The 11144-nt window shown below is 48.4% G+C and overlaps 1 long non-coding RNA gene across 1 annotated transcript; it reads left to right on the top strand.

Annotated features, from left to right (window-relative positions):
- Window positions 1-5406: 5406 nt before the first annotated feature.
- Window positions 5407-10734, top strand: LOC311580545. The gene is made up of 3 exons (XR_014773503.1): window positions 5407-5773; window positions 6435-6529; window positions 9328-10734. It is a non-coding gene; the product is annotated as an uncharacterized lncRNA (long non-coding RNA).
- The last annotated feature ends 410 nt before the right edge of the window (window positions 10735-11144 follow it).

Below are 11144 nucleotides of genomic sequence, written 5' to 3'. Positions count from 1 at the left end.
TCACATCTCACCCAGATAGCCTGCTTTGCTTTCCTCTGAGCGCTGCTGGGTCCCTTGTTTCTCTGCGTTTCAGTTTGAGTAATTTCCTTAACTCAATTTCCAAATTCCTTCTTCAGCTTCCCCTGTCATGCCCACTCCACTCCCACACCGGTAACAGATCACCCTGAATTACAACCTTGCCCTGAAAGGCAGGAATGGCCCGAGGTAGTGAGACCTCAGGCAGCTGTGAGCTCAACCAGAGCAGATTCGGGAGGCAGGCTTCACTGAGCAGCTCATTAAATTGTGGGGAGCAAAAGCTATCTAACCCTTTGGGGAGTGGGTAGAGGTTTTCAGGGTGAGTGTACATCGTTGGCTGGAGCTGAGGTACTGGGAATGCCTTATTTGCATGAAGAGGAATTCCAGGTGCTTGTTGGGCATGACCTTATAAGGAGAGGAAGTTCAACCAGTAACCTGACCACCAGGCTACATGACCACCTCAAGGGTGGCAGAGGTGGGGGCTACAAGGCTATGTGCACTACGACATGCAGGCCCAAGGCAGGAAGGGAAGAGTCCTACTCCTGCTGGTCTCAGGATGAGATTTTCAGGGTTTGGCCTCACCTCAACCTCACTCCTGCTCCAGGTTGGCTCCTCCAGTTGCACAGCCTCTCCACTCCTGTCCCCAAGCTGAGGGCTAAATAACCAGATGTCCTGTCAGCCAGACTTCTGAGTGACAGCTAAGATCTTCCAGTTGGTTGCAGAAGTAAGACTTCCAGACACCTCTGGCCGTTTGCTGCTGGTTAGAGAATTTCTGAAATCAGAGAATTCTGTTTCCATGGACAGGAAGAGACAGTTGATGCACTGGGCTGTCTGTCCCATCACCAGCCTTCTGGATTTTAAAAGCAATCTTAGTGTCAGCAGCGACAATGTCCTGACCTAGCTTCTTGGTTAGGTGACTGAGTTGGCCCATGAACGTAGTGGCTTTCTGAGTGGGCATGGCCTTCCTGTACAGTTCTGAGAGGAGTTTCTTGTGGCCCAGTTGAGAGCCTGCCTTCCACCCTTCGCAATGATTTTACAAGCAAGCTCATGGTATACAAGTCCTTTCTATGTATAATAGTGAAGTCTGCGTTCAGATCTGCTTTCTGGTGCTGTGATAAATACCACAACCAAAAAGCAACTTGGTAAGGAATGGGGTTATTTCATCTTCTACTTCCTAGTGACAGTCCATCATTGAGGGAAGTCAAGGCAGGAGCTCAAGAGCAGAAACCGTGATGAATTGCTGCTAACTACCTCACTCTCTGGATTGCTCCCAGCTAGCTTTCATATACTACTTAGGCCCACCTGCCTGGGGATGGTGCTGCCCACAGTGGGCTGAGCCATCCCACGTCAGTCAAGGTATAGCCACAAGCAAATTAGATGAAAGGCAGCTCCTCAGTCGAGGTAGGTTGTATCATACTGATAATAAAAACTAACCAGGGCATAAGCTGGGCATGATGGTGCAGGCTGATCACTATGAGTTCGAAGCCAGCCTGGTCTACAAAGCGAGTCCAGGACAGCCAAAGGTACACAGAAAGACACTGTCCCGAATACCAAACAATAAATAAAAAATTAAAAAAATAACCAGGACAACATTCAATTCTTCAACCCTGCCTGATAGGTAGAAGTTATAATCCTCACTGTATGAATGGAGCAACTAGAGGTCAAAGCCCAGTTACATAGATCCCGAGTTTATCATCAGGCCTGCCTCTCTAATGCTTTGCATGTATGTGTAAAACGTGTGTGTGTGTGTGTGTGTGTGTGTGTGTGTGTGATATGTGTGGAGGTCAAAGAACTACTACCTCAAGTGTGTTCCTTCCTAGTTGCCATCTGCCTTGATTTTCAGATCCTATGATCTGTCATTGGCCTGGAGCTTACCTGGCCGTTGAGTCGTGGGGTTTCTCCTGCCTCTACCTTCCCAGCATTGGATTTATAAGACCCACTACCACGGCTGCTTTTTGAAAAGTATTGATTCAGAGACTAGAACTCGGGTCCTTGCAGCAAGCCTTTTATGGACTTGGCTATCTCCCAGCCATCCCCTTAGGCTTTCCGAGTGGACGGTTGATGTATATGGACATCTAAAGCCCAGAAAGGCAAACGGGACACAGTGGCTTCATCCCCTACTGCCTCTGTTCAGCTCTGTCACTCACTCTGAGCCGTGATTTCCTTTTCTTCATCTCTCCTGGAAAGCAAGTAGAGTAGATGGTTTTGAAAGGCCCTTCTGGCATTCGAGGCCAAGAAAACATCGCACTCTACTTCACACTAAATTCCACCAAATTCCTCTTTTGCCCAGAACCCAGTGGCCCACATGGAAGAGCCCCTGGTTAACAGCTTTTGTGGAGCTGGGGTGTGGATGAGCAACTTCACAGGGCACCCGACCAAAAACATCCCCACAGGCAAAGACTAACAGCATGGTCTCCAAACCTGTGACAGAACGGCTAGCCGCGACGTTAATCTGCAATTAGCTGTTTTAATCCCTAAAATAGCTCTGCCACCATTGTATAGAGTCACATCGGAAAAGAGAAAAACAGGGACCACCACAGCAAGGTCGTGGGGGGGGGGGGTGTAGGGTTGGAAACTCAGACCTCTGAGGGCCAACCTTCCCTTTGAATTGTGTGTGGTTCCAGATGAGGCTGTGATTTCCCGGGAGCTGACAGCTGGGATGAACGGCTGCTTAACCCGATTAGATGTGCCTCAGCCACAGACGCTGGGGCCACAGACAACTGCTCATTTGAGATGCATGCCACTGGCACCCGTCTGCAAGAATAAAGGCCGGCCTCAAACAGACAACACATTCTTGGATGCAAACCTTATGGATGCTGCTTAGTAGGGGGAAAGGTTTCTAAGTGCCTGGGGGTGCCTCTGCACCGAATGCGCTCTGTGGAAGAGTGTTTCAGACAAGCTGTAACTTCAGCACTCCACTGTAATTGCAGCTTGTCATTTGGGACGTAGTGGTATGTGGGGAACCCCACTGAGTAGGGAGGGTGAGACCCAAGAGCACTGAATCCCTTTCCTGGAGCTGTTGCATCTTCAAAGTCTCTCTGAACAGCAGCTTCCATCCTTCCTTCAGGACCCAAGGGGAGCAGGCGGCCCTGCTGCTCCCGGTGGTTGTCAGGATCCACTCAGCACCTGCTGTTCTTGGAGGAGTCGTTGCCACAGCTGCATCCTTCCTTCGTGTTCCAGGGCCGCAGCTCGGCTGTGCTTCTAAGCACTGTAAGACCTCTTGGGCATCTCCAAGAACCTTGTCAGTACTCGATAGGAGAAGACTGGGAGAGCCAGACCAGCTCCTGCATCACCTAAATACAGGCTGTCCTGAACCTCAGTGAGCCTCCAGTTTGAGCACAATGTAAAACATAGACTGTAGGAACCAGGCCCGACTGGGCTGCCTGCCTGTCTTGCTGTTTCATGTCCTGTTTCTAACAGCTTCCATGTCTGTGTTTATCTTGGTTAGCTAGTCATGTTTACTGCTCTGAGAACGCGCCCCTCCATTCCTCGAGACTTTTCCTCCTGTGTGCGATCACCTCTTGAGGGATTTCACCTGGGAGGAGGATTCCTGTTTTGCTGCCTATAAGAAGGCTCTTTGGAACTCTGAAGGAAGGAGAAGAATAAACCGCTGCCACGGCTGCTGCTGCGGCTGCTGCTCTCTTAGCACAAAGGACCCACTGTGTTTGTGTGTGTGTGTGTGTGTGTGTGTGTGTGTGTGTGTGTGTGTGTGTTTATGAGTTAAATCCGCAGTCCCTCGCCCTCAACTCGGTACCACGGTGGCTCGGTCACCACAATATACCATATTAGCATCAATAGCTCTTGGGCTAGCAAGATAGCATGTTGGTTATAAGGTAAGATGTAAGCCTGGGGTTCCCGGGTTCAATCCCTGGAACTGCCATAAAGGTAGAAGGAGAAAACTAACTCCACAAAGTTGTCTTCTTAACCTCCATATGTGTGCTATAGAATGTCCACACCCTCAACACACACAGTAATAATAATAATAATAATAATAATAATAATAATAATAATAATAATAACAACAACAACAACAACAACTACTTCTACTTCTTCTTCTTCTTCTTCTTCTTCTTCTTCTTCTTCTTCTTCTTCTTCTTCTTCTTCTTCTTCTTCTTCCCAGGCACAGTGGTGCATGTCTTTTTATCCCAGCACTCAGGGAGGCAGAGGCAGGTGGGTCTCTGTGAGTTCGAAGCTAGCTTGGTCTATAAAGGGAGTCCAGGATAGCCAAAGAAAGCTACACAGAGAAACCCTATCGGGGGGGGGGGGCAGGGAGGAAGAAGCAAAGTAAGAGACTAGAATGGTTCAGCACTTAAAAGTATGGGTTGCTCTTACAAAGGATGGGGGTTCAGTTCTCAGCACCCACTTGGTGACTCATGGCTATCCATAACTCCAGGATCAGGGCATTGGACAGACATACATGCACATACACATAAAACTTAAAAAAGAACAACAACAACAGTGTAAAAGTAACTTTTATTTGCTGGGCATGGTGGTACACTCCTTTAATCCCAGCACTTGGGAGGCAGAGGCAAGCAGATCGCTGTCAGTTCGAGGCCAGCCTGGTCTACAAAGTGAGTCCAGGACAGCCAAGGCTAACACAGAGAGATGCTGTCTTGAAAAACAACAACAACAAAAATGTAACCCTTATTGTCCTGGCTCAGTTGTTGTCTGGGAGGCTTCCTGCCTCCTTCTGCTAACCCTAGACCTAGTCCTGGAAGTTTCCAGCCTCCATACAATGTAACCTGGGCCTAGAACATTTTCAGCCTCTGAGATTTACTGCTTGGTAAGCTCACTCTTACTTGTTCTTTCTGAGCTCTGACTGGTTCAACTCAGCTGTTCAGGCTCAAACTCCTCGCTCAGCTGACTGATTCAACCTGACTTCTTTCTCAGCCTGGAATTGCTCTGCTTGGCCTCAAACTAACTCAGCAATCTGCTCTATTCTTCCCAGTTTCTGGCTTGTTCTGTCTTCACCTGGGAATTCTCTCTATGTAACCCATTTCTATTACTGTCCTGGCAAAAACTACGCGCGCGCTCTCTCTCTCTCTCTCTCTCTCTCTCTCTCTCTCTCTCTCTCTCTCTCTCTCTCTCTCTCTCTCTCCCTCCCTCCCTCCCTCCCTCCCTCTCTCTCTCTCCCCCTCCCTCCCTCCCTCTCTCTCTCCCTCCCTCCCTCCCTCCCTCCCTCTCTCTCTCTCTCTCTCTCTCTCTCTCCTCCCTCCCTCCCTCTCTCTCTCTCTCTCTCCCTCCCTCTCTCTCTTTCTCTCTCTCTCTCTGCATTGCCCCTTAAGTCGCTTCCCTTTCCGCTTTCTTCTCCTGAGAGTTGGGTGCATCTTATTCTGTCAAACCTTCTCTGACTCATCACTGTTTCTGCCACTCAATTAGACACCACTTTCAAACACAGGTGCTTCCATCTACAAGATAACTTTACCTTCATTGGGATTAAGGGCATTCATGTATCACCACTCGGGACCTAAGCTTTTCTTTATCTGATACTTGCTCTATACCAGGCTGGCCTTGAACTCAGATCTGTTTGCCACTGTCTCCTGGACTAAAGGCCTATTTGTATTCCAGCCAGACCCAGAAGGTCTTTGGATGTGATCTCTTTCCAGAGGGATCACATAGACCTAGAAAATCTTTGGATGCGATCTCTTGCCAGAACAGCCAAGTTCTGAATTAGCGTTCCTCTACCCAACAGCTTTGGAGCGTCCCATGGAAGGGCTGCAGGACACACTGTGGCCAACAGCCACCACCACCCAGCCAGGTATGCACACTGAGGGAACACCCATCTCTGAAAAATGCAGGCTTGTACAACCTGTGCAACACAGTGTTGTCAAGCTACTGATAACACTGCAAAAGCACCTCTTAGGACGTTCTAAGTGAGCTTGCAGTTTTTGTGTGAGCCACATTTGCAACTGTCATGGGCATCAGGCTGGGCATAACCCGTGCCCTCCATTTTTTAAAAAAATAAATATTGGAACCTACTCAAAAGATTAAAAACTGAAAATGTTGAGTCCTTCTGCTCATTTCTCTCTCTTCAAAGGTCTCCTGGGCACTCTCCCTGCTATAGTTTCATCTGGAATGTTCCCCCAAAGATACATGCGCTACAGGTTTAGTCTCAGCTAGATGATACTGGCTGCTGGTGGGGGCTCCCTGACTAAATAGAGGGCTGACCTTGAAGGAGCTAGTAAGAGTCCAGCCCTCCCTCCTCCCCTCTCTGGCCTTTTGGTTACATGGGTGCTTTTGTGACACCATAGTGTGTCACATATCTTCTGCATCGCATGCCCAGGGCAACAAGGTCGTCATCCATCCTAGCCTGAAACCCCTAAAACCATGAGCGACAAGGATGTCTTTCCCTTTATTAGTCTGTCTCAAGTACTTTTCACAGTGACAGAAAGCTGACCAAGACACTTCTCTCCACACAGAGGTAAGAAAACAGTAGAGTGCCCAACTTTGATGCAAGACAGGAACATCTGGCTTGGACGCTTGAAATATGCAAGTGTTTGACAAGCAGTACCAGGTAGGCTCTGGGATGACTAGCTTTATTTGTCAACTTTATAAAACCAAGAATCACCTGGGAAGAAGGTCTCAATGAGGGGTCATCTGCATTGTATCAGCCTTTAGATATATCTTGAGAGGGGGCGTTGGCTTAATTAGGCTAAGTGGTACTGGAAGACCAGTGTGGGCAGCACCATTCCCTAGGCAGGAGCTCCTGAACAGTTTGAGACTAGAGCTGTAAAGCTGAGCACAAGGAAGCAAGCGAGCAAGCACACTTGCATTCACTTCTCTCTTCTGTTGACTGTGGATGTCACGTGACTAGCTACTTGAAGTTCCTGCCCTGGTAGAGTCCCCACAATGATGGAATGTAACCTAGAATTGCTGAAATAAACCCATTTCCCCCTTAAGCTACTTCTGTCAGGTGCACTTAACAGAAGTGGATCTGGCAGACCATTGGATCTATGCCCAATGGATCTAATAGGACCTGAATTTGCCTTAAATTTTTGTGGCCTCCTACATTTGGTCAGGCTGTTTGTATTCTCACTTTCTTCATACCAGCTCTTATTCATCCCTCAAAACCCATCTTAAATTATATTTCCTCAGTGATATATTCCCAGATTCAACGGTTAAATTGACTGCTGTCTGTCTTTCATCTCCTATATTTTTTTTTTACTTCCATTGAAGACTCAGAAAACTTTTCTATAAAGAGCAAGATAGAAAATAGCTTTGGAGGGCTTTGCCATCCTGTGGAGTGTGGTCTCTGTCACTACTATGCAAATGTGTGAAAGCATCCATAAATACTATGTACAGAAACGTTCCAGTAAGACCTCATCTACAGAAGCTGGGGATTGCTGACTGTCCTCCGGCCTCATGTGGTGTTGACTGCAGAGTTTGCCATTGCATTATGGTTAAATCTCCCCTCTCCCCTTCTAGAATGAAGGTTTCAATGAGGCCAGAGACATTTCTTTGTTGCCACCCCTTATAACGGGCACACAGAACCGACTTCGTATATATGTGAAAGAAATATCAGAAAGGTAGGGATGGAAAAACTGAACACAGAGGATATACAGAGACAGGTGCTACAGCAAGCCAGAAGGCAAAAAAAAAAAAAAAAAGTGTATAGAGACAGAAGTCACGGCACAGGCACCAGCAGAGCAAACAGCAGAGATGGCCCCAGTGAGAAGGGGCGGAGAGTAGTAAGAAAGGAGTCTTGGGCCAGGTGTGCTCCCATCACCTCCTTGTAGAAATCCTGGTTCTCAGCACTTTGCACTGGGGGTGTGGAAATGATGAGGCTTGGCCGAAGTGGTTAAAAATGAGACTGTTAAGGTGGCTCCTGTCTGCCCCGACCAGTGTCATAAAAAGGACTACCCACGCTGACACAGCGAGAGGGTGGCCTTTCTCTGTGGGAGAAACTGGGCCTGCCCTGCTGAGACCTTGATCTTGAACTTCTAGCCTCTGGGAGTGTGAGAAAATAAATTTCTGCGGCTTAAGCCACCCAGTCTGTGGCATTTTGTCATGATAGCCAGAGCTGACTAACACACAGAGGGCCGCCAGTTTGCAGAACAGAGAGGAAAGGCCCTGGAAATGCTGAGACTCTTAAAATCCTTACCTTCTGTTTATGGAAGATCGCAGCTCCCTGTAGACCTTAGGGCAGGGGAGGGCCTGGATGGATTCAGATAGAGGGTCCTGGTTTCAAGTTTGTGGCTCCAGGCTTTCATTTCTAATACCATCAAATCCTGTCGGCCCTAACCAGTGCTGTTCTGGCTGCTAGTTCCAGCCTTTTCCAAAAATATTCCTTACACGTCCACTCAAACTTAACCCCCTGCATGCCTGCCATTTTGCACGGACTTTTGAAGTGCTTTGTTTGTTTTGTAGCGTTTAAGTAAAGCATTTGGTTTTCTTTTTTTGCTCTTGTAAAACCTCTAGTTGGGAGAAATAATTTTACTTTTCCCCCTCTCCATTTATTTTGTTTAGCACGCCCATTAGAAATAGCTTCAGTTTTACATATTTTCCCCTTCAGTCTGCTTGCAAAGTGTGTTAACTCGGTGGATAAATTCAATGGTTTGAGTGGTTTTGAAGGACCTCTGTGTTTTTGTTTCTGATTCCTCAAATTCTGGCTGCTCTCTGGGTGACCAGGTGAAGCCCTTCCCCATTAAACAGGTATTTTCCTGTGAGTGAAGATGTGAATGTATTTAAAGAAGCTGAAACCGGACTTCCGCCTAGGTCCAAATACAAACTGCACCAAGAGACCGGGGCCGCCAACATTTTCTTCTCACCACAAATGACTCTCACAAAGTCACAGCCTTAGGGCACCTGCCGTGACCCTGAAATGCCACCCCCTGGCCTGAGTCAGTAACCAGAACGACCTGGAAGAGGCTAACAGAGTTTCTCCTAATGGATGCTGTCTGGAGCCAAAGGTTGTAATAAGGAAGTGTCAGCTTCCGAGTAATTCTGAGGCACTTGTACCGGATTTCCAGGCGTCGTTGCATCTTCCTACCTGTCCCGTAGACTTAGGTGTGGCTTTTCTTAACCTCATCTCCACTATACAGACAAAAGAAACTGGCATGGGGGGTGGCTGAAGCTGCCTCCAGTCCCCAACCCCCCCCCACCCATGCCCCCCCCCCCCCCCGCCCTCCCAGTCTCTTCCCACCACCTGGAGTTCTTTATGTCTGTCCATGTCCTGCCAACCCAAAGCTTGTTAATGGAATCCCAGGGGAAGGCCCTGAATTGCATCATTTCTTTATATCTTCCCTTTGATGCCTTTTTCATCTCGGAAACAGTGACAGTGTGTTATGATTCTCGGTGGCGTTCGTACCTTAGTAAGATACTTCTGAGAGTGGTGGTTGTACACGCCTAGATACTCCAGCAAGCACCCGGGAGTCAGAGACAGAAGGCTTCCAATTTGAGGCCAGCCTGGCCTGTGTGGTAAGTTCTGGGTCACCCAGGGCTAAATAATGAAATCCAATATCTTACAAAGCCAAACTGAGGGGCAGGAAATACGCCTCAGCAGTTAAGAGCACTGGCTGCTCCTCCAGGGGACCCAGGATTCCCAGCACCTACATGGCAGCTCACATGGGTCTGTATTCCAGTTTCAAGGCACCGAACACCCTCTTCTAGCCTCCATTGAAACCAGGCATACCTTTAGTACACAGATATACATGCAAGAGTTAAAATAAAATGAAAAAAAAATAGCAACAAAAAATGTTGATTTGAGAAAAACTGAGACAGAACAAAACTACCAAGACATTAAGAAAAAAATGAACAAAATCTTTGGCAGGGAGATTTCATGGATTTAAAGCCCCCACCCCTCCAAAAAAAAAAAGTTTCTAAAATCCCACTACTGCAGCCAGCAGGGCGGTTGATCGCCTTTGTGTGTTGCTCAATGGGGGAAGGAGGAGATCTCCTCAGGCAAGCCCTCCGCTTCTGGTCAGAAAAAAACATCCTAGGACCACACCATCACCTCCTGTGCCCCAGCTGCAGAGAGACTGCACCGCCTGCTCAGCTGCCAAGGGAGACACATGGAAGTTGGTGCCCAGCAAACAGTAGGCTGGGCCTTAATCATGTGAAAAGAGAGTCACTTCTCCCCAGCTTACCAGTTTGTGGGTACCTGGAGCTCAACTCCTCCTATATTTTGGAAACTCTCCTGTCTTACAGAGGGGAACAGTGCACTGTGCCTGAGAAGGACAGGGGCCATGCTCCCAGCAGTCTCTGCACCTGCAGCGCCATGATTTAATGAGGGCTGTCAGGGATTATAGAGTGGCGAACCCGCGAGCATCCGCCAGGCTCTCATGAATGAGGCGTTGTGTTCAGCTCCCTCTTGCTCCGTGTTTCTTGGAGCCAGCACAAAGGGAGCTATTTTGGGCCAGGGTCTAATATTTGAATATTGCAGGATGAAAACAGTGAGCCTCCAATCTGTTATTTTTGTTGCTTTCTTTTCTGTCTCTTCCTCCTGCCTCACCCCAACCCACTGCCACTCCCCACCCTGGGCCCCACCCCCAAGCCCTGCGGTGCCCCTGCCTGTGGCTGGCCCTGCTCCCTCAGCTGTGTGTGAGTCACGGCGGCTCAGTAAGGGAAGCGAATACCTGTTGCTACAAATCCCGGATGATCGGTCACCGGAAGCCCGGCCTGTGAACCAAGGGCTATGGGCCAACTCCTGAGCCCCCTGAGCCAGGTAGATTTAGCATCCGACTCACAAGGAATCCTTCTTGATCCGAGTTAATTTTCTGAGGGCAGTCTAAAGGGGGGTTCGAGAGAAGGCCCTCTGGCTTAGTGGTATTGGGGGGGAGGTGCTGAAAAACATTTCATCTAGAAAAGAAAATGGTGGCTTGGATAGATGGTTGAGGGCGTATTGGTCGCCATGCAAGGGAGGCCCTCTTATCTAGGAAAAAGGTGCCTAGTGGGCTAGCCTTTGGCTTGTAAACAGGACTGTCTTTATATACCAATCATTCCCATTGGCATGATTGCCAGTTTAAGCAAGGGACCCTCCCCCAGCCCAGACAAATGCAGAGCCCTTCACCACCCAAGGAAGAAAGCACTAGTAGTTTTCAGCCTTTTTAAGAGATGTATTTTTATATTTAAATCTTGCCTGTGCCTGTGGAGCCCAGACATGTTGGATCCCCCAGAGCTGGAGCTACAGG

Source organism: Acomys minous (assembly GCF_964271855.1).
Source record: "Acomys minous genome assembly, chromosome: 13".
NCBI lineage: Eukaryota > Metazoa > Chordata > Mammalia > Rodentia > Muridae > Acomys > Acomys minous.
This window is presented reverse-complemented; position numbering and strand designations above follow the sequence as displayed.